The sequence below is a fragment of the Rhipicephalus microplus genome, chromosome X, assembly GCF_043290135.1.
Source record: "Rhipicephalus microplus isolate Deutch F79 chromosome X, USDA_Rmic, whole genome shotgun sequence".
NCBI classification, from domain to species: Eukaryota; Metazoa; Arthropoda; class Arachnida; order Ixodida; family Ixodidae; genus Rhipicephalus; species Rhipicephalus microplus.
Window position 1 is genome coordinate 240399028 of NC_134710.1, and position 21304 is coordinate 240420331.

The window sequence follows — 21304 nt, forward strand, 5'->3', positions numbered from 1 at the left end:
GAAGGAATGGTGGGTTCTGCGTTGCGACCTTGCATACGCGTCTTCCATAGACTGTGCATACCCACGAGAAAAAAATATCAAAAGGCACTTCATCAAGTGATGTCGGCAAAAGATAACGGATAGTGTAAGAATTGATATCAAATTTTTCTCTCAGAGTCCGTTGAAGGACATCCCAGAACAAGATAGCATCCTTTCACCTAACAAAGCAGTGTTCTATTGTCTCTGGCACATCACATAGGTGGCAGTCAACACAGGAAACAAAAATACCCTTTCTTTTTAACCATGTTTTGACGGGCAGCGTTTTAGTATGTAAATTATAGAGGAATGTTTTAGAATTCGGAGACACATACATTTTGCGCACTCGTTTCAAGACGTCATGACCTGGCATATCGGAGTAAAATGAAAGGCACAACGGAGGCGGAAAAAGCATATATAGTGAACCTTTGTATAATACTTTATACGAGGCACTGTATACAAGTTTTCTATAGAAAAGCGAGCTTTAAGGAACCTAACTGCAGAAGAAACTTCCTGCATGAATCCCCACAAACACGGTCATTCGGAAAAGGTGGAAGAAATGACTAGGTCAGGGAAGCATTTCACAAGATTAGCCTGCAAGAATGAACGAATTGCGGGATTGGAATCGTCCCAAAAAAAGAAAAATCGGGAAACTGTTTGCCATAGATATAGATGTTTTAGTCCTAACTCACCAGCATTAACTGGCCGGAAAATGTTGTCACGACGCATGTGCTCAAAAGTAGAAGACAATATGAAAGTTGCAAAAATTCAATAAAATCGTTGTACACAAAGTTTTGCTCAATGGACAGGTTACAATACATAGTAGAGCTTTGTATCTAGAAAAGTATTACAAGCTGCAGCTCTCCCAAATATTGATAGGTGATGGGGAACAAATGTCTGGGCTTGTCGTTCAAGCTTGGGGACACGCTCTTTCCAGTAATGCGCACTGAATCTATACGCATCTAACGGTACACCGATGTACGTTGGTGGAGTTCTTGTCCAAAATAATTCCTGCGTATTGACTAGGTGTGCTACTTCACGAGCCAAACCATAATCCCATAGTCTTCGAGGCGTTCAAACGAGCTCCTGATACTATGCCAAATTCGTCTATTACGAATAACACATTTTCTATGCTTAGTTTATCAGTGCAGAAGACTGCTACGTCGTCTGCAGCTAATACTTTCATTTCAGTTCCTAATATGTTGAATCCGTGAATACTACTTGATCGTAATATACTCAAGCATAGCGGCTCTAGATAAAGGGCAAACAGAAGTGGGGACATAGGCAGCCCTGCTTTACAGACGAACAAATCGAAACTGGTTTCGACAGCTGACCTTTAACAACAAGACGAGTCGAAGATTGATTATAGCATATATAGTTCGACGCCTTTAAGCACAACAGTGCCGACAATGGCATGTTCCAGGAGAGAGAAAAGAAAAGAATGACTAACACGATCGAAGGCTTTTGCAAGGTCTACCTGTAACATTGCAAAGTGTTTTCGTTGTCCATAACAGTACTGAAGGACAGTACGAGCAACGCGTATATTGTTTTGTATAGATCAGCCCTGAATCCCACATGTTTGTTGGGACCCAATGAGAATGGGCATCGCAAATTGCAACCTATTTGATAATACTTTGGTGAAAGTGAAAATTTTGTAGTCAACGTTTGACAGTGCTATTAGCCGGTAATCCTCAACAGAGCAAAGTTTTTCCTTGTCCGAATTTTTTAGCATCAAAACTGTGTGGCTCTTGCAAAAGGATCTCAGGAGTGTCTCCATGTCATTACTTCTTTTAAAGGTATCCAGCAATGTAGGAGAAAGAGCATTTTAAAAGTTTTGTAAAATTCAGCAGAAATGACGTCAGGGCCAGGTGACTTCGATGAAGGTAAGCTGCCAATAGCGTGCTCAATTTCCTGTATTGCAATCTAGGACAACTAATGGCTGCACAATCATTATCTTCCAATGGGCTCAAAAGGGAAACAAAACTCGTGGTAAGGTTGAAGCCAGGGTTACGGAGAGCCCTAAATAAACTTAGTACTTTTGGAATGTCGACGTTATGTCTCTTATGTCTGTTTCAAGAACACCATTAGAGTAAAGATCTGGGATTACTTTAGAAATTGCGTGGCGTTTTTCATCGAGAAAAACTTGACGCGTTGGCTGTTCTGAATTTAAGGTACGTCTATTTCGAGACCTAACACGTGCTCCTCTGTAACGAGCGGCATCATATCTTTGAAGTTGACATTTATTATCTTCAATTTAATTTAAGTACGATTTCGGTGTCTCGCATTCCATTTCAGAAAGGTTGCACAAACTTTTAAGCAGTGCCTTTTCCTCGTTCTTCCTATAGAAAGACTTAGTAGCTGCAATCTTTATAGGCATAACACAAACTCCTTGTTTAAATAGCTCCCAAGCAGCATGTATATTTCAACCTCTTGAGAAAGACTGCGTTAATGTTGTCCGCACACGATTATTGAATTCCTGATCACAGAGGAGCTCGGTGTTTAACTTCCAAAAGGCCTATTGTGGTCGAAATCGCCTTCTGCAATTTGCACCAATTTGTGCAATAACAATACAGTGATCTAGAACGACACTGGTGCAGTGGTACAGGAGATTTGGCGGGAAAGGAGTGATGAGGACACGTAAATCCGGTCAAGGTGAGCATCAGAGCTTCGCTGAACTCTTGTATATGCAGTCACTTGGCCCGACACACCAATGTCAATGAGCCCGGTGTTGTCTACAATTCCGAATAAAAGCTCGCCACTACTGTCTGGCTGACCATTATGGTTACGATGGTTAAGGTCACATACACAATTGAAGTCACCCATTAGCACAGTGACACCTTATATTGCGCTTATTGCCTCATGTGGTCAGTCGGAGAGGTCGATGGTGAGACTTCTCTTGAACCCTCACCAGGCCAAGATCATGACCGCCGGCACTTTTCTTTCCGAGTGTTCTGATTGGTTGTTTGGCGACGGCGCGTCTCTTTATTAACAGTCCCTGTGTCACCCTCGTTGCTTGATTCCGAGCTGCACATGGCCCTGCGCTTAGGTATTGCAGTATCGACAGAAGCCTGCACATCCTCTTCTAACGTCGTACCGTGTTGAAGATACTGCTGCGAAGCTACGACACAAGCAGTTGGAGCATCTCCAATGAGCTCATTTGTAGGAACCTCCTTCTGCGTAAGAAGCTTTTTGGAGTCATTTTGGGTTGGCTGCTTGCAAGAATCTCTTGGTTCTTTGCACGCAGGAACTTCATCTCTTTTATCCACGTCTGACTCTTTTGCATCTTGTGCATCCTTGTTGGTGAAGTCCGTAGAGTCACCCCACCGTAGAGGTCTAGAGGCTAAGGTACTTGACTGCTGACCCGCCGGTCGCGGAATCAAGTCCCGGCTGCGGCGGCTGCATTTCTAATGGAGGCGGAAAGGTTGTAGGCCCGTGTGCTCAGATTGGGTGCACGTTAAGGAACCCAAGGTGGTCCAAATTTCCGGAGCCCTCCACTACGGTGTCTCTCATAATCATATGGTGGTTTTGAAATGTTAAACCCCACAAATCAATCAATAGAAGTCCGCAGAGTCTGTCGTTGACGGAGTATCTTTTGTTGCATCCTGAACTTCTCTGGCATCCATGATATGCTCTTGCAGGTTATCGTCATGGTGCTGTGTGTGCTGTCGTAGCTTGTTAGCATAGATCATGACACAGTCCTCAGCTGTATGACCAAAGCACCGACCGTCATCACAGCGAGGAGTCCTGCCATTTCGACGGATATGACCAACCTTATTGCAGCGAAGACAGAGAGGTAGGAGGCCAGTGATCAGAATGAGGCTTTATATTCCACACACAGTCAGAAGGTAAGGAATGTCACCCACTCAGACTCCATGAGCAAGGGACAACACAACGTCACGATTAAGAGTCTGCATTTGCTCCATGTCCGACATTTTCCAGCATTCCACCGATAGTGACTTAGTTTTCCCGAAAACATGCAGTGCCTCTCGAATGTAGGCGTCTTTCATATGCTCAGGTAGCCAGAGAAGCTTCATTTTTACTTCTGTTGATTCCGGGTCACTCACAAGGCATCTACGGCTCTTGACGAAAAATTCACCGCGTGTGACTATAGCTTGGTTTTCGTCAGCGTGGACTTGCAAGTAACCATCCATACATGAGACATTTCAAATAGACCTATAGAGCTTATTGTCTTCAAGTCAATAATGTCCCGAAGAGCATTTCTGAAGACCTGAACCGGGGAAGGGCGACCGCCTAAGTCCGCATGTAGAAAAACGGAAAGACGAGGCAGCACGACGTCATTGCCGCTGGCTGAAGCATGAGCAGCACCTCGGCCCAAGGCCGATGAATCCTTTGCGGCGGAAAACATGGAAAAAGCGACCATTCGAAACATCGTCTTCGTCTTTCTCCTCTGTGCTACTTCGGTGCTTGTGACTTCTTGGCAAACTTGCCTTAGGCAGGCTTTATGTCGGGAAAGCAATCGCGTTAATACAACTAAGCGTTTTAAAACAGCGAAAGAACAACCAGTCGTCGCACAATGCGAATAGTGTAACGAGTGGGCCGTCCAATGCTCCAACCCATCACAAAAGCTTGTTCTTGTTCCCTTATTAACTGTGGCGCATACCCACTTCAGCCATAATCCCTCATCGTCGTCAGCCACTGCATGAACAATTGGCACAAAATTCCTTGCAAATGTTTAGTGGATACCACGCTTCTCAGAAGAATGACGAAAAATAGCATAGCGAATGCTGGCCTACTACCCAAATAAATTTATTAATAATGACCTATAGTGAGTATCAAGCAAGTGTGCTTGCCGTAGTTACCCAATGAGTGTTTCGAAAAGGCTCTGGAAGGCCGCTCTTCTAGCTTTCGCTGTGACTGTGCTGCGCCTTCCGCGCAGATCTGGCGTTTTTTTTTATCTTCCTGTCCTATATCAACCTTTTAGACGCACATATATTAACACAGGGTCGTGACGTCACTGAAGGCAGGAGAATCGATAATCAGATCAAACTGTTTATTTGGGCGAACCTGTGCCTGGTAAACAGAAAGTCGGGTTACGGTAGCCCACTTGCACTGATAGCCGCGAATGCAGCGTCGGCCGTCGATCAACTCACAAGCAGCGAAGCGTGTCGGCATTTATAAACTTGCCACAGAGCATTCTAGCGTTATCGCTAGCGGCGACGTTGGTTTCACAATAATCTGAAATATTCACGAAGCGGAAAGATCTCCTACAGCCTCGAAGCTTCTCTAGCGCCATAGGCGCGGTTCGCGCTGAACATAGTGTAACATGGCGATAAAAAAACTTGAAGAAAAAAACGTGGCGATGCCCCCCCCTCCCCCTGCACTGAAAAAGGCATCGTTCTGATGCTTTAACAGAAGATGAAAGTCTGAAGATGATGTAAGAAAGTACAAGCAATCAATTACAATACAACAACAACAACAACAACAAAATACACTGAGTTCGTTAACGCGCATGAAACGGCTCGAGGCACGCGACATGGACGACCTCCGATCGCGATCGGCGTCGTGAGCGTTCGTGATGCCGTCGGGAACAACCTCGTAATCGAGTGGATCAAGCCGTCGAATTATACCTGTATGGTCCAAAATACCATCGCAGAAGTTTTTCACTGAGTTCATGTCGACGTATCGGCGTCCATACTCAAACACGCTCACCGGGCTGGCATTCCACGAAACGTCGTCGAAAATTGTCACGGCAGCTATCCGTTATTTGTTGGTTTTTGATGTGGAGGCGGGCGAGTTGTCGGGCCTCTTCAGCGCGCTGTAGGTACTCGCTCATATCGAGGTTTTCTTCATCGGTGACGTTGGGTAACATCGCGTCGAGCATCGTTGCCGGGGTCCTTCAGTAGACCAGTTTGTACGGCGTCATCTGCGTTGGTTCTTGAACGGTCGTGTTGTATGCGAAGGTCTTCAACTTCCGGCGAAAGTCCCACTGATGACGGTATAGTCGGCTCCGGTGTCGACAAAAGCTGTGACGATGTGGCCGTCGATGAGAACGTCGATGTCACTAGTTCGTCGCCTGGTGTTGCGGTTGGGTCGTGGCGTAGTCTTGTTCGGCTGCATCCATGTTGCGTCGTCAGGTCGTCTTTGGTGTGGCAGGTTTCGTCATGGCTTGGCACGCGTCGTGTTCGGAAAGTTTCGCCGCGGTAGTTCGGTAGTTCGTCGCACAGCAACCGCACCTCCATCGGTTGCTGCCCTTAGCTTTCCGAATAGGGGCTGACGGAACGGCGCCGGTAGGAGCCGTTGTACTGCTGTCATCGCTGAGGGGATAGGGTATAGGCGAGGGTGAACGCAATGGTCGTCGAGGTGCCTGTTCTGTGCTGGTCAGGTAGTTGGCAATGTGACGTGGCCACTCACCGTGCTGTGGGGGTGATACGTTGACGGCGAAACCACATAGGCCCATTTGGTGGTACTGGCAGTGGCGGTATGTATGGCCTGCTTATCCACAGTGGTAACACAGAGGGCAGTGGTCAGGGGCACGCCAGACGTCGGTTTTTCTTGACTTGCTGCGCTGTCCAACAGGCGAATGGTATGGCGGTGATGGTGGCAGCGGTGTGTGGCGACGGTAGTGTGGCTCTGCGGCGTCTTGACATGGACGTGGTGGGAAGGCATTTCGTCGGGCTACAGCTGCGTAGCTTATGGCTTGTGGCCCAGGTTGTACTGTTTCATGTGTACGGAGAAAAAGATGAATGTATTGGCTTACAACATCGGCAAACTGGCTCAACTGAATGCGGGAAAAGTGGCAGTAATTTACGCAGCTTTTCCCGTACGATGGCTTGGATAGTCTCGTGCAGGTCTGCAGTTTGAAATGACTGAACCTCCCCGTAGGTCGTCGTCAGATGGTGGCGGTATTGGTATGGTCAGAGTCCTTCAATTTCTGGTATGGTATAACATGACTGTATGACGAGCATAAGTGACTAATCATAACATGAAAATTATTACCTGTATGTCATGATTTACATTTCATGGTCTTGTTGCTCCTGCGGTAGTTTCGGTCACATGACACATTGCAAATCTGTTGTGGTATGACATGATTGCATGGCGAACATAAGTGGCAAACCCTGACGAGGAAATCATGACATGGATGTCATGTAAAACACGACTACATGCTACGCTCATAGTGCTCTCATGGTCATTTTGCTAGCTTCACATACACTAAATTTTGTGTGACGTGGCATCAATAGATGGCAAAGGTATACGACTTCCCGTACGCGCAGCATTTTTCAGATTTAAGGTAACCGTGGTAGCGTTAGTAGTGTACGTAAACATGGCTGCGCTCTCGGACGCCCGCTTCGAAGTGATTTTGGCGTAGTTGTTGAAAGATTCACCTTGTTTGCAGCAAACGACTGTTTAAAGTGGCTTCGCTTGCCTTCAGTTAGCTTCGATGACCGAGTATTACAGATAAGTTGGCGTAATTTTCGAGATTGCTTCTCATTTCGACCGCGTCTAGTCATAACTACAAGATCGATGTAAACAAACCGGCAACATAATTTTTTTCGCGTTTGGTGCGTGCTTCATATTTATTTGATTTTATTAGTAGTAAAATAAACTTGTAATAATGCTTCGCGCGGCGGCATGGGCAAGCATTCTCGTTTTATTTTCCTTTTCACTGTTTTTACCTTATTAATCATACAATAGGTGGCGCCACCATCCCACTGGAACACGTAAACCACGTAAACGCTATCTCACTAAACTATAAGACGCTGTCCACAACGAACGTTTGCTGCACGGTAACGCCACTCCCTTAACCTCCGCTATCACGCTAACCGTAAACTGTCTATTGACGATAAGTGTTAAGAGTTTTACGAACCCAAACTGGGGCATAACTATGAGAGACGTCATAGTGGAGGACTCCAAAATTTTCCACCTTCTGGGGGTTCTTGCACCTCAATCTGATCATCACACGTAGCTCTACCATTTTGCCTCTACCAAAACGCGACCGCCGGGGCAGGAATTCGATCCCTCGACCTTCGGGTCAGCCGCCGAGCGCCCTAACCAAAAGAGCACCGGGCGAGTATCATGCATGGCTATACGGGTTTGCAAAGTACGGGCCACATAGAGATATAGGATTCGTCTAAAGTTCCCAGGCATTTATACGCCATGTATGCGCATAGAAGCATGATATAGTGTTCTTTCTCGAATAATAATAATAATAATAATAATAATAATAATAATAATTAGAATAATACTAATACTAATAATAATAATATTATTAATAATAATAATAATAATAATAATAATAATAATAATAATAATAATAATAATAATAATAATAATAATAATAATAATAATAATAATAATAATAATAATAATAATAATAATAATAATAATAATAACAATACTAATAATATTAATAATATAATAATAATAATAATAATAATAATAATAATAATAATAATAATAATAATAATAATAATAATAATAATAATAATAATAATAATAAACAAATAAATAACAACCAATCGCTTAGGTATTACGTGACAAAATGGAGATTCGATTATGAGGCGCCAAGCGTGTAGTTAGGTACTCCGCGCGCTAATTTCGCCACCTATGTTGTTCAACGCGATACCTCCCGTCTCACGTTATGCAACTCAGAATACAAACGTCAAGTGTTTCAAACGATGAAAAAAAAGGAAAAGTGCGTGAGATATGTCTTTTTGGCCGGGCCCATGACACGAGCGCGTAGTAAAAGGCGTATGAAGAAATCATACGCCCCCGTATAAGAAGCGCTCCTGGTAAATCTTTTTTTAGGTAACGATTTAGAGTACTACGCACTCTACTATGGGAGAGCATAAAGCCGTCCTTTAACACTTCAACAGGCCATGTGGTGTGCTCTTATGTTCCAACTGTTAAGCAGATACGACTTGCTAGCCGTATGCCCATAAGACTTCAATCTATTTCACCACCGCGTTTGCCTCAGAAAGCCGTTCAAAAATTGCCCATAAAATTTTGTCAACACGCTGAAACGCTCAAATTTGTTCGTGTATTCATGATGTTCTCCTTTTTTGCCACCTTGCTTTAAACTTATATCACTGTTAACTGCGAATCTTGATTTTTTTTTTTGATAGCTCGAGCAGTGAACCGTAGTTCGGCAAACGTGCCACCGAGAGCCATATGATTTTCATCGGGCGACGCGACGCGGTAGATCTCAAAAGACACCTTTTTTTTACGAATACTTGCCCTTCGCCATAATTCGAAGTAGTGTGTCCAAATTGAACGAACACTTTATTTTTCTTGAACGCCGTTTAGAAGGGAATGATCAAATGAAACATGAACGCGACGTTCAAGATCGGATGGTCGGCTAGGCATGATCCTTGCTGTTGGGAGGTGGTGAAGACGGCTTCAGTTCTGTGAAGTGAGCTCATGCGCCTTGCAAACAAGTGCGTTCAATGGGAGATTAAGATACAAGTAGCAGTACAGTAACCAGTTAGCCCGGAAAGGCTGTCGCTGGCATGCGTTGTCATGGTACGTGATTGTGCTTCGAATTTTCTAATTTAGGCCATTAGCTTGCTAATATAGCAAGTTGACCGCAGTGAGCTGGTGATGTTTTGAGCTCCAACATTATTTGATGACAGAAATGCCCAAAGCCTTCCTATTGTGCGTTCCTATTATCTTTTTGCTGCAAAAGCTGGGCACGCTCATTTTTAGACCCCCAAACGCCATGCACCAGAATCTTTGAAAAACTTTCACTAAATGGTTTTAGACTATTTGCGCCCACATCACGAGTAGTCTAAACGCGAGCCTCCGGGATAACGACGCGTATTCCAAGGGGTACCAATCAGTCAACTCGGTGGACTGGAGACTGTCAACACTTATTAAACATCGCACATTGACTGAACGCGTTGGCGGGCTAGTTTAATTATCATACTTTATGCGCCATAGTTCGAGGTAACCACGTGACATCACCAGACATTTGGTCTCTAAAGATAACGCTGGCTCTGATATACGGGCTGGAGGCAAAATACACTAATTTGACCTGACGTGAAAACGCTGGAAGTGAAAGATGTGCGTTGCTTACGCCTAAATTGTCCTGTTTCCATCCGACGGAGTGCTGTACAACTATCTTTATGTGGATTCACACTTAAAAAAGGGCATGAAAATATTACTTTGATGTTCACGCGGTGTTAATTCTTATTGGCATGCTTGTCAAGAGCCACATCCAAGAGGTGCGACACCAATTTCGTCATATATAGTTAACTTTTGACAAGCGCATCTTCGATCAATGCTCATGCATGTAGTTTGTTTAGAATTTCGCATCAGCCGCATCCGCAATCTAAGCCGCGATTCTTTAGGTTCTCTTCCACAACATGCTTGATTTCCATGATCGGAAATAAAAGATATTCGCCTTAGTTGTATTAAACTGAGTGCTATATGCACTCATTTATTTGCATTCAATTTCCTCAGTACTTAACCTGAAGCAACGCGTCATTTGCATGCAGCATTCACGCAAAAATCAATCATTTTCTCTCGCACTTATTAAGAAATTCACGTGTAGCAATGTTTCACAATGAATTTTTAATGTACATATGCTGGCCCAGATACACATCATTATTCGTAATTCTAAATTCTACTGCATAAATTTTGTTCACTAGCGCTGTGGTGTTATGCACTTATTATTTTAATTATAGGGTATATATGAACTCTAAATCAAGTTAGCAAATATGTGTAAATCAGTTTGATTTATGAGAGTATTCTTTCATTTACACATATATTGTATCAAGGTTTTCTGTGTATATGTGCACGCTTTTTTCCCCTGCAGATGTAACCCGATATGCTCTAAAAACTTTTGATAACGTTATCTACTCGCTGTCTAGCCGGCCAATAAGCCCTGCTTGCTTATATGTGTATATATAAAAAATAATAAAACGGCAGTCATTGCGCTGGATGTAGGTGCACGCAACGCAAAATATCTCTTAATTCAAACTAGAAATAAGCTTCCCTTATTGAGATAGAAAACGGGGCTGGAGCTACAGATATTGTCACAAATCATAGATTATGACCGTATTCATTATACACATACATATCCACACATGCGGAAGGGCCAGTCGTATATGCGCCCGAAGACAACGTAGCATTTTTTTTGGCTTCACTGCATTACAAAAATGTCACAAAGTGAAGCATAAGGCCCGTTTACATTGATCCGACGAGGGCGCGTTGAGTCGAAATAAACAGGTTTTCTGGACTCGCCCTCCCCATGTATTAGCGGACGCGTCGGGGCGGAGAGTCGTCGCGGCGAGTCCCGTCGACCCGGAGACAGGGGGTAGGTTCACCGAACTCGCCGCGCTAAGAAAGGGCATGTATAACCGGTCGCGCTGAGTTGACGACTCGTGACCTCTCCCGCCCGTCGCGGTCTCCGCTTCCCCTGTCCCCATCACTCCGACGTTGCTCTTTCTCTGTCGGCCGGTATGCGCGCGCTAAGCACGATGACATCCTCGCGGGCTCCACGCACCATGTGGACAGATGATGAAATAACGACGTTGCTAGCTTTAGTCAACGAGAAAAAACTGAGTGATTTGCTCGATAGCAAGCATGACAGAACGAGGACATCGTTCTGTTATGCGGTAAATGCAGATCACTTTTACGTTTAAATCTTGCTTGGCACGTCCTACGAGAGCTTGTTGGTTATCGTTCTCACGACCGGCTATTTTGCTCTGCCCGTAGCAGGAAATCGGCTTGTGCGCCAGAAATCTCAAATACGTGCACATGAACGCTTTAATAAAGTTTCTGGTCACCTCGCCATCAGAATACATTTGCGTAAATTCACAGAATTGTCTACTAATGCGCAGCATTCCAACTCCGCTTGCATTTATTTTGCGTTCTTCTAAGCCAGGTTCGACTATGAAAAGACAAATACTTTCGGGTATTTTATTCTTTGTAAGTTTTGTTTTGGATTTTTTTTGCAAGTGGTGTAAATTGACTTTATCACAAAAATTAAGTGCCTTTACCAATACATGTAATTTCCTCCAAAGGAAAAGCGTAGTCCAGGGTTGGTTTCGCTCTTTTTAATTCGTGTTTCATGAATCCCTGAATGGGCTTAGGCATTTCGAACGTTTTTTCGGGTTTAGTGTTCGGGTTTTGGAGGAGATGAGGGTCGTTCCACGCCAAATATCCCAGACAGTACGCTAGACCACCTACGATTACACAATAAAAGAAATGGTTGGTCACTTTACTACACTATTCATTTTTGGAACCAATTTTCTAAAAAAAATTTTAATTTCTTAAATATGGTGGCAGTTAGGTTGCGACGAAACTTCGAAAAAGTGAAATATTATACGCAGCACGGTAAAATGATTCCAGTCGGTAGGAAAAGAACCGCATTTCCTTGTTAAAACGCATTCACCACTAGTGTATGTTAATGGGCTTTGCGGGGAAGCAATGCAGTGTTCTTGACCAAAGTCAGAAATTTTTACAGCTTTTAAACTTTTCCAGAGACAACGCAGCTGCATAGCTTGCTTGCATTGTTGACGGTAAGTGGGGGAAAAACACGAGTCGCGAAGACAGTAGTTTGGAAGCGCTGGCACATGAACTTTAAAAAAATTTGCAATATTGCTCATGTTCAGGCAATTATTGGTCTGTGTGGCGCTCCATATAAAAATATACACTTTGGATCATTTCAAAGGGTGCAGAAACGATATTTATTTCTGTAAGTTTAATACGAATCTTTGTTTTAAGCGAGAAAATATTATTTATATTGAGCTGCCCCCAAGGCTGTCAACGGCGGACCGTAAGCGCACTTCCCTGCACCGAGGGTTCCTCGGCAGCCTCCTAAATGCACCAAAGCTGGCTTGTTGTTTCGTGCTCCATTTTCTTGCGCTTACCGCCAGTAATTTTCCTGCGCTTACAGAACCACTGCTGCCATCGCGTTGTGCAGTGTTAGCCAAGACACCAACACAACCATAAAGTACAGCTGGTGCAAACTGAGAAAAAAAAAACCAAGACAGCCATCGCGGTGGCCGAGCGACAACTGCGTAAACAACCGCAGCCCACAGCGGCGAGAGGCGAGAGCGCAGGCTTGGAGGAGCAGAAACCGGTACCGGAAGACGGGCTTTCGGCTCGCCTCGACGCAAAGCGTCGCTGCGATCACCGCTCACCTCAACTCGTCCGTGCGAGTTCATATAAACTCGGGCGCGTCGAGGTAAGCTGAACCCGCCACTCAACTCAGCCCGCCCCCGTCGCGTCCATGTACACGGGGCTATATTTGCTTTGCAGTAAAGTATGTTTGTTGTGAGAATACAAAGAGCGGCACACCCTGATGTATACAACTTGCAAGATTTACTTGCGCAAGCTCCCACTAAGTTTGGAACGCACGATTGAATGCGGACAGAAGAGAACACGCACATACACCATCACAACCATCCTTGTTGTAGATCATTGATCGAAGGTGTGCCTGTCCAAAAATCTAGCTATATATGTAACCGAAGGTATTGGATCTCTTGGGTTGCTAATAGCAAGCAGACTAATAAGAATTAACACCTCTTGCGCATAAAATTGATATCTTCATGTGCGTTTACAGGTGTGACGTCTCCGCAAACACGGACTGAACCCCAGTCCTTCCAAGATGTTTTCGCTCGTTTCTTAAAACCACGCATAAAAAAAGGAAAAGAAAACCTTCGGTGCAACGAATGGGCATTCCGGAGTGGAGTACCTGGAAGAATCATTTCTACTGTTCTCGCGGGTTCTCCCCCCCCCCCCGCGCAAACACGAGGACCGGGCGGCGCCTTGTTGTCTACAGACAGTGTGACAGTGTACCGTGGCAATAATACACACGCACCCTTCAGATTTGTGGCATGGGGGAGCAGCAGAGCACCTTTTGTTGGTTCGGGGGGTTCGGTTCGCAGCGCCTGTGCTGGGTCCAGTCTGACTTTCCGTCAGCCTCCGTGGCTCCAGGGCTCATTACTGCGTTCTGCGCGGATGGCCACCCGCGGCATTGAATGACGAAAAAGCGGCGGCTACGGAGAATTTCGCGGGAGACACCCAACTGCATGGAGACGTTGAGACTCGTTCTGGACATCGGCTCATCAAGTACAAGAAACCGGGACAATTGGTTCGGCCGAAAACATTTCGGCACAACATTGCAAACTCCGGACGTTGGCCATTATAGACGACGCACTTTGTCGGAAGCATCGGGACCATTGATCACCCGTAATTAAAGTGTCTTCGGACGGCTCGCCCATCTATCTCCCTGAGGCTTGAGTTTGTACATTGTTACTTGCTCGGCTTTGTTTGGGAGAGGGTGTTCTACTGGTGTGGGCCGCGGGAGCGGCCGTCGAAGATGACACACACCGACTGACAGAGAAATGTGTCGTGTCAACAGTGGCAATTGGTTAGGTGCCACGGAGGGGCGGAGTCGGGTCCTACAAAAAGGGACTACGAAACGATACGAGAGGGTCGGGGTCAGAGAGATACGATGCGATGAGCTCGAGATGGTAGAGAGACGGAACGGAAAAGGAAGATAATGGTGCGAAGAGATAGCGATGAGGGGCAATAGGATGATGACTGGGGCAAGGACGGTACGATGAGGAATAAAAGTTAGGTATAGGAAGCGAGTGAATGGAGCGTTACGTAAGAGGACTAAGATGGAAATCACTGAGAGGCACGACAAAGGCGACGATGACGAAGACGATAAAGACGCCGACGAATTGGACAATGACCCCAGGAAGAAGCCCTGGGCCCCGACTCGAACAGCCAGCTCCAAGGCCCCCGACTACATGGACATTCTGTGAGACGAACTTCACCTTCTTTACTTAAACGAGCTTTGCAGCAAGGGAAGCGGCGTGTTGAGACATTGCGTGGCCTTATTCATTGATAACTTCATCATTTGTGTCGTCGTGTGTTTTCTTTATGTATGCATACCCTTGTATTGTTACAGTTACTTTCTTTATGTGCCTGCCCTGTGTCGAACGTCGCGAGTGTCTAAATCATGTGTTATAATTTTTTGTAGTGGTTGACGTAGGCGGGTATGCGATGTTTGCAGTTAATAATAAATTAAATGAATCAGTAAACAGAAACAGGTCGTAGCGTCTCTTACTTCCCGGCCCCAGCACGAATCCATGTATGTGAGAAGTGATTGAGACACATAGCCAAGAGGGAACTGGATAGACAAGGGGGTTGAGTGGTCTTCCCTCTCTTTGGTAATCGGTGGCGTAGCGGGGACGTCTCAAGTGGTTGGCAGCGGTGGGATTACTGCTGGGGCAATGGTGCGAGATTTCACCCTCGTACTAGGGAAGGAGAGGCGGCAAAATGAACGAGCAGGCTACCAAGATGATCGACAGAGACGACCCACTAGAAATGAGCGCGCTAATGTTAGTGGGCATGGTTCCATCGTTTGCGGGAGGTGATGCGGGTCCGGATATTGGGGTCTTCTAGGAAATTTCGGAGCAGGTTGGTCGCTTGGGTGGATGGCGAAATAGTGAGCTGCTCTGCATAGCACGATGCAAGATGGTAGGTGCGCGCACGATTTTGCGTGGTGGGATGATGGCGTCGCTGTGGCTGCAACTTTTTCTGAGTTGAAATATTTGGCCCTCAAGAGGTTCGATACGGAGCCACTTATTTTTAAAACGGAAGGGTTTTTAAACGCGAGGCAGAGGGCAGATGAGGAGGTGCGGTCATTTGCGAGTCGCTTGCGCATCCTCGGGACTGCCACCCTGGCGAGCTCCGATAGTCAGGATCCGGTGAAAGCTTCACTGCGCTGCGAAATTCTAGCTGAACAATTGCTCTCGCAATTTTTATTGGGCCTGAAGGATCCGGTCCACAGATTTGTCCTCTCTCGAGACCCGAAAACGTTTGACAAAGCCATTGCCATAGCAGTCAAGGAGGAACAGAATGAGAAAGTGTCGAGGAGCCATTCGTTACCCGTTCGATACGTAAAAGAGAACACGGATGTTCATGAGATGCATAGCCGCCTTGACCGCCTCGAAAAACTTGTGGAGAGCTTGGCAGTACGCAATAAGGTGAAAAAAAATTGGCAGGAATTCCCTAAGCAGCTCCCTTATCCCGGCGGGTGCTATAACTGTGGCAGAATCGGTCACTTTCGGCGAGAATGCTATCGGTACCGGCGACGAAAGTGGAATTCGACGGGTGGCAGTCGCATTCACAAAGACAAGGAGATGGTGACAAAATTCGAATTTGTAAACTTGGACGCAACTCCTCCTCATGACGTTGAAGCGCAGAGTTCAATCGCAGTTATAAATATTCGCGAGGAAACAAGCTCCGTAAAAATGAGTCGCGGTTCACTGTGTGCGGAAGTGGTTAATGTAATTTCCGTGATCGAGGAGGATGCTCCGCCATTGAGCGAGTGTGTGTTTAGGGGGAACGCTGGCACGCCGGTGCCACTGGGGTAAACAAATGCTGTCGATGTCGGGGTTGCTAGAGCGGATACAGACGGTTTAGCTGCGGTTTCTACCTCGAAGGTCCCACGAGACGATGAGGCATTACCAGTAGGAGTAGCAGATATGGAGTTGGACGAGAATGGGTTTTTTGAGGATGCGGTTGTCGGAGCCGTGGTCGACAGGGTGGTAGACCGAACGTTAGAGAGAGTGGATGAGATTGAAGAATGCCTAGATCGCAACGGGGTAGTTTTTGTGGGGCCAGAGGGTAACTGCAGCACACTCGATGTATACACCGCACCAAACCTGGGCATGCGCAGCGGTGGTCTTATAAGATAGCTTCGCATATGCCCCACTTTGCGACTGAGTTGAATAGGTAGAAGTTCGGACCATCCAACGAGGGTCCGGGACTCGGAGTCGGGGAAGAGGTCTGCATACAGGTAGACGCTGAGCGCTCGGGGATCGGCTAGGGTCATAAGAGTCCGCAATGTTGCATGCCATTTTATGTTCTATGATTTATGCTTGGTCATTGTGCTTGATACTTTAGTGGAGACCTTGTATCGAAGTTTAAGTTTTTTATTTTGTTTTGCTTTGGCTTGTACACTTGTTTTATTTTGTTGATTGTGTTTTGAAATGAGACAGGTGGTTCGCTCAGTTATTGAGGTTTTGTGTTGTTTGCGACATCTGATGTTGATCACTTGAGTGAGTGGTACCACCTGGGATCGATTAACACCTAATGATGGGGGAAGAACATATAGTCAGTGAATGTGAGGTTACCGAGATCTCGCCACTTGTCGGAAAAGAAGGTGAAAAGGGGACTGTTTTAAGAAACGAGAAAGTTTAGAAAGTTCAAATTGAAATGGGTTCACGGCTTCTCCCCGCACGGAAGTGCCGCACCTCGTTAGGAGGCAGGGAGCGTCGTGATCGGTATTGATGTACAACGCCCAATGTCACAGTTGCATAGGACAGCATATACGCTACGTTCTCAGCCAATCCGAACACGCGATTCACATTAAAGGTCCATTTCCCTCACCGACAGGTGCAGCAGAGGCCGGGCAGGAGATGGTACGCGAGGGTAATTCAGTATTTCTGCCTGTATGACCTACGTTCTCCCGCCATCCCGATTTTCGTTCGGTTTGAGGTGTTCGATAACATCTTAAAACTTTGTGCATGTGTTGAACGAAAGCGTATTGAAATGTGTGTATCCTCTGTTCGGTTGTGCCGACAGTGGACAGTGCAGGCGAAGTGTGTGATGTGCTCGCATGGTAGTGAACCTTCCGCACACATGACTGAACGCTGCGTATCAAACCATCCGACGAGCAGCTGTGACCAGTGTGCGTTTTGTCCACGCGTCATCCACGAGTTTCTGCGGTGATTCTGAAGGTTTCAAGTGTGTTGTGCGCGGTAGAAATACGGAATCAAACTGCTTCGTGGTGGGTGATGATTCAGCGACAATCACAGATTGGTTCCTCTCAGCGACGCGCTGCCGCCAGGGCTGAATAACAAGTGTGCTATGTTCGCTTACCGTATTCATAGGACTGCCGCAATGTCTCAATTTCGTTGCGCAACCCGAAGGCGCTATGCGCCCGCATTTCTCGTGTTTGAATTTCTCCGCTGGGAAAACTCTTCTGCAAGATGAAGGGATTGTGACGTCCCCGCAAACATGGAGTGAACCCCGGTCCTTTCAATATGTTTTCGGTCGTTTCTTAAACCCACGCATAAAAAAAAAGGAAAAGAAAACCTTCGGTGTAACGAATGGGCATTCCGGAGTGGAGTACCTGGAAGGATTATTTCTACTGTTTTCGCGGGTTCTCCCCCCCCCCCATCCCCCCTCCCGCGCAAACACGAGGACCGGGCAGCGCCTTGTTGTCTACAGACAGTGTGACAGTGTACGGTGGCAATAATACGCACGCACCCTTCAGATTTGTGGCATAGGGGAGCAGCAGAGCACCTTTTGTTGGTTCGGGGAATGCGACCCTGCCGTAGCGCCTGTGCTGGGTCCAGTCTGACTTTCCGTCAGCCTCCGTGTCTCCAGGGCTCATTACTGCGTTCTGCGCGGATGGCCACCCGCGGCATTGAATGACGAAGAAGCGGCGGCTACGGAGAATTTCGCGGGAGACACCCAGCTGCATGGAGACGTCGAGACTCGTTCTGGACATCGGCTCATCAAGTACCAAAAACCGGGACAATTGGTTCGGCCGAAAACATTTTGGCACAACATTGCAAACTCCGGACGTTGGCCATTATATACGACGCACTTTGTCGGAAGCATCGGGACCATTGTTCACCCGTAATTAAAGTGTCTTCGGACAGCTCGCCCATCTCTCTCCGTGAGGGTTAAGTTTGTACATTGTTACTTGCTCGTGTTGTTGTGTGTTGTGTGTTGGATGTTGTGTGTTATCTTGTCGTTGCGTTAGGGTGGTTTTGTATGCTTGCGCCGGTCTACTTATTTGATGCAATTTGACAATAAAGCTCAGTTGGAAGTTAGCGCTCTGTCCTCTTGTGTCGGTCTGCTCGGCCGTTTCTTCTTCCCCGTAATGCGCTATACCAGTTCAAGTACGACGAACCAACTCGCCCAATCTTCAACACTCGTTACTTGCTCGGTTTCGTTTGGGAGAGGGTGTTCTACTGGTTTGGGCCGCGGGAGTGGCCGTCGAAGATGACACACACCGACTGACAGAGAAATGTGTCGTGTCAACACTCGCAATTGGTTAGGTGCCACAGAGGGCGGAGTCGGGTCCTACAAAAAGGGACTACGAGACGATACGAGAGGGTCAGGGTCAGACAGATACGATGCGATGAGCTCGAGATGGTAGAGAGACGGAATGGAAAAGGAAGATAATGGTGCGAAGAGATAGCGATGAGGGGCGATGAGGTGATGACTGGGGCAAGGACGGTACGATGAGAAATTAAAGTTAGGGATAGGAGGCGAGTGAATGGAGCGTTACGAAAGAGGACTAAGATGGAAATCACTGAGAGGCACAACGAAGGCGACGATGACGAAGACGATAAAGACGCCGACGAATTGGACAATGACCCCAGGAAGAAGCCCTGGGCCCCGACTCGAACAGCCAGCTCCAAGGCCCCCGACTACATGGACATTCTGTGAGACGAACTTCACCTCCTTTACTTAAACGAGCTTTGCAGCAAGGGAAGCGGCGCGTTGAGACATTGCGTGGTTTTATTCATTGATAACTTGATCATTTGTGCCGTCGTGTGTTTTCTTTATATATGCATACCCTTGTATTTTTACAGTTACTTTCTTTATGTGCATGCCCTGTGTCGAACGTCGCGAGTGTCTAAATCATGTGTTATATTTTTTCAAGTGTGACTACACTTTATAAGCGACCCCAAACCATCCACCGACGTCGGCGGCGTCCGCAGTCTTCTCTCTATCTTTTATTTATTCTTTATTCTTTATTCGAAGGATACCAGCTGCAGCGCCCGAAGGCGTTATAGCAGGGGGGTTACAGATTCGAAAAAAAAAACAAATTTTCATTTACAGCAGACACTTGTACACTTGTGAGCCCATTCCACTCATGTATTGTTCTGACAAAAAAGGAATTTGCGAAAATTCCAGTCCTGGGAATTTTTAAAAGAAAGAGGACTTGGCGGGCCGCAGCGTGACGCTCTACCGATTAAGCCACGGACGCGACGCTGATATCGGTGTCAGTAACGCGCTTTATATCTTTAACGCCACTGAGCGCGTCCCCCTCCCCCTTCACTCGCTCCTCCGCTCTGCTCGCTCGCTGCAGCTGCGCGCGCACCCCTCTCTCTCGCACGCCCGCCTTCTCTCTCAGTCTCCCGTCGAGAGCGGGTCGTGCGATGGATGTCCCGGAGGCAACGCTACCATCAAAAACGAATGCAGTACAACCGAATGCCAGCACTGCACCCGTCGTTGGAGGTGACGGTACCGCGGTGGTTTCGCCGACGTTGGAAGACAAGGCGGCGCTGCGAAGGGCTCGTGAAACCGAACGTAAGCGGGTGAAGCGTGCAGCGGATGCCGAACTGCGTGCTCGCGAGGCCGAGTGCAAGCGGGCGAAGCGTGCAGCGGATGCCGAACTGCGCGCTCGCGAGGCCGAGGACAAGCGGGCGAAGCGTGCAGAGGATGCCGAACTTCGCGCTCGCGAGGCCGAGGACAAGCGGGCGAAGCGTGCAGCGGATGCCGAACTGCGCGCTCGCGAGGCCGAGGACAAGCGGGCGAAGCGTGCAGCGGATGGTGAACTGCGCGCTCGCGAGGCCGAGATGAGGCGTCAGCATCGAGCCGCGAACGCGGCCCAAGAAGCGGAACGACAACGCAAGCGTCAGGCGGAGAAGGGCGATGAAGACCTTATAATAGTGCGAATTAATAAATACCCCTTATAGCATCACCCCGTGCATTCGTACTTAACCATGTTCACCCTCGGGGAAATGCTTGGGAATTTTTTGTAATGGTTGACGTAGGCGGGTATACGATGTTTGCAGTTAATAATAAATTAAATGAATCAGTAAACAGAAACAGGTCGTAGCGTCTCTTACTTCCCAGCCCCAGCAGGAATCCCTAGATGTGAGAAGTGATTGAGACACATAACCAAGAGGGATCCTGATAGACAAGGGGGTTGAGTGGTCTTCCCTCTTTTTGGTAATCGGTGGCGTAGCGGGGGACGTCTCACAGGTGTGAATGTACACACAAATGCACTGATTGTAAGATGACAATTCAGTGCTAAGCAACGCACATTTTTTTTTCATTTACACCGTTTTCTACTCTGGACACAACGGCGCAATTTGGGCTCGAACGAGTAAGTCAGAGTAAACATTATCTCTAGAAACCAGATTCATGATGACATGACGTAGTTATCTGAAGCTATTGCGCATACAAATATGATAAACAAACTAGCCCACCAACGCTTTTCAGCTCACACGCTTTGCGTGTGAGCTGAAGATAATAACCACTTTTCACATCTGACGAT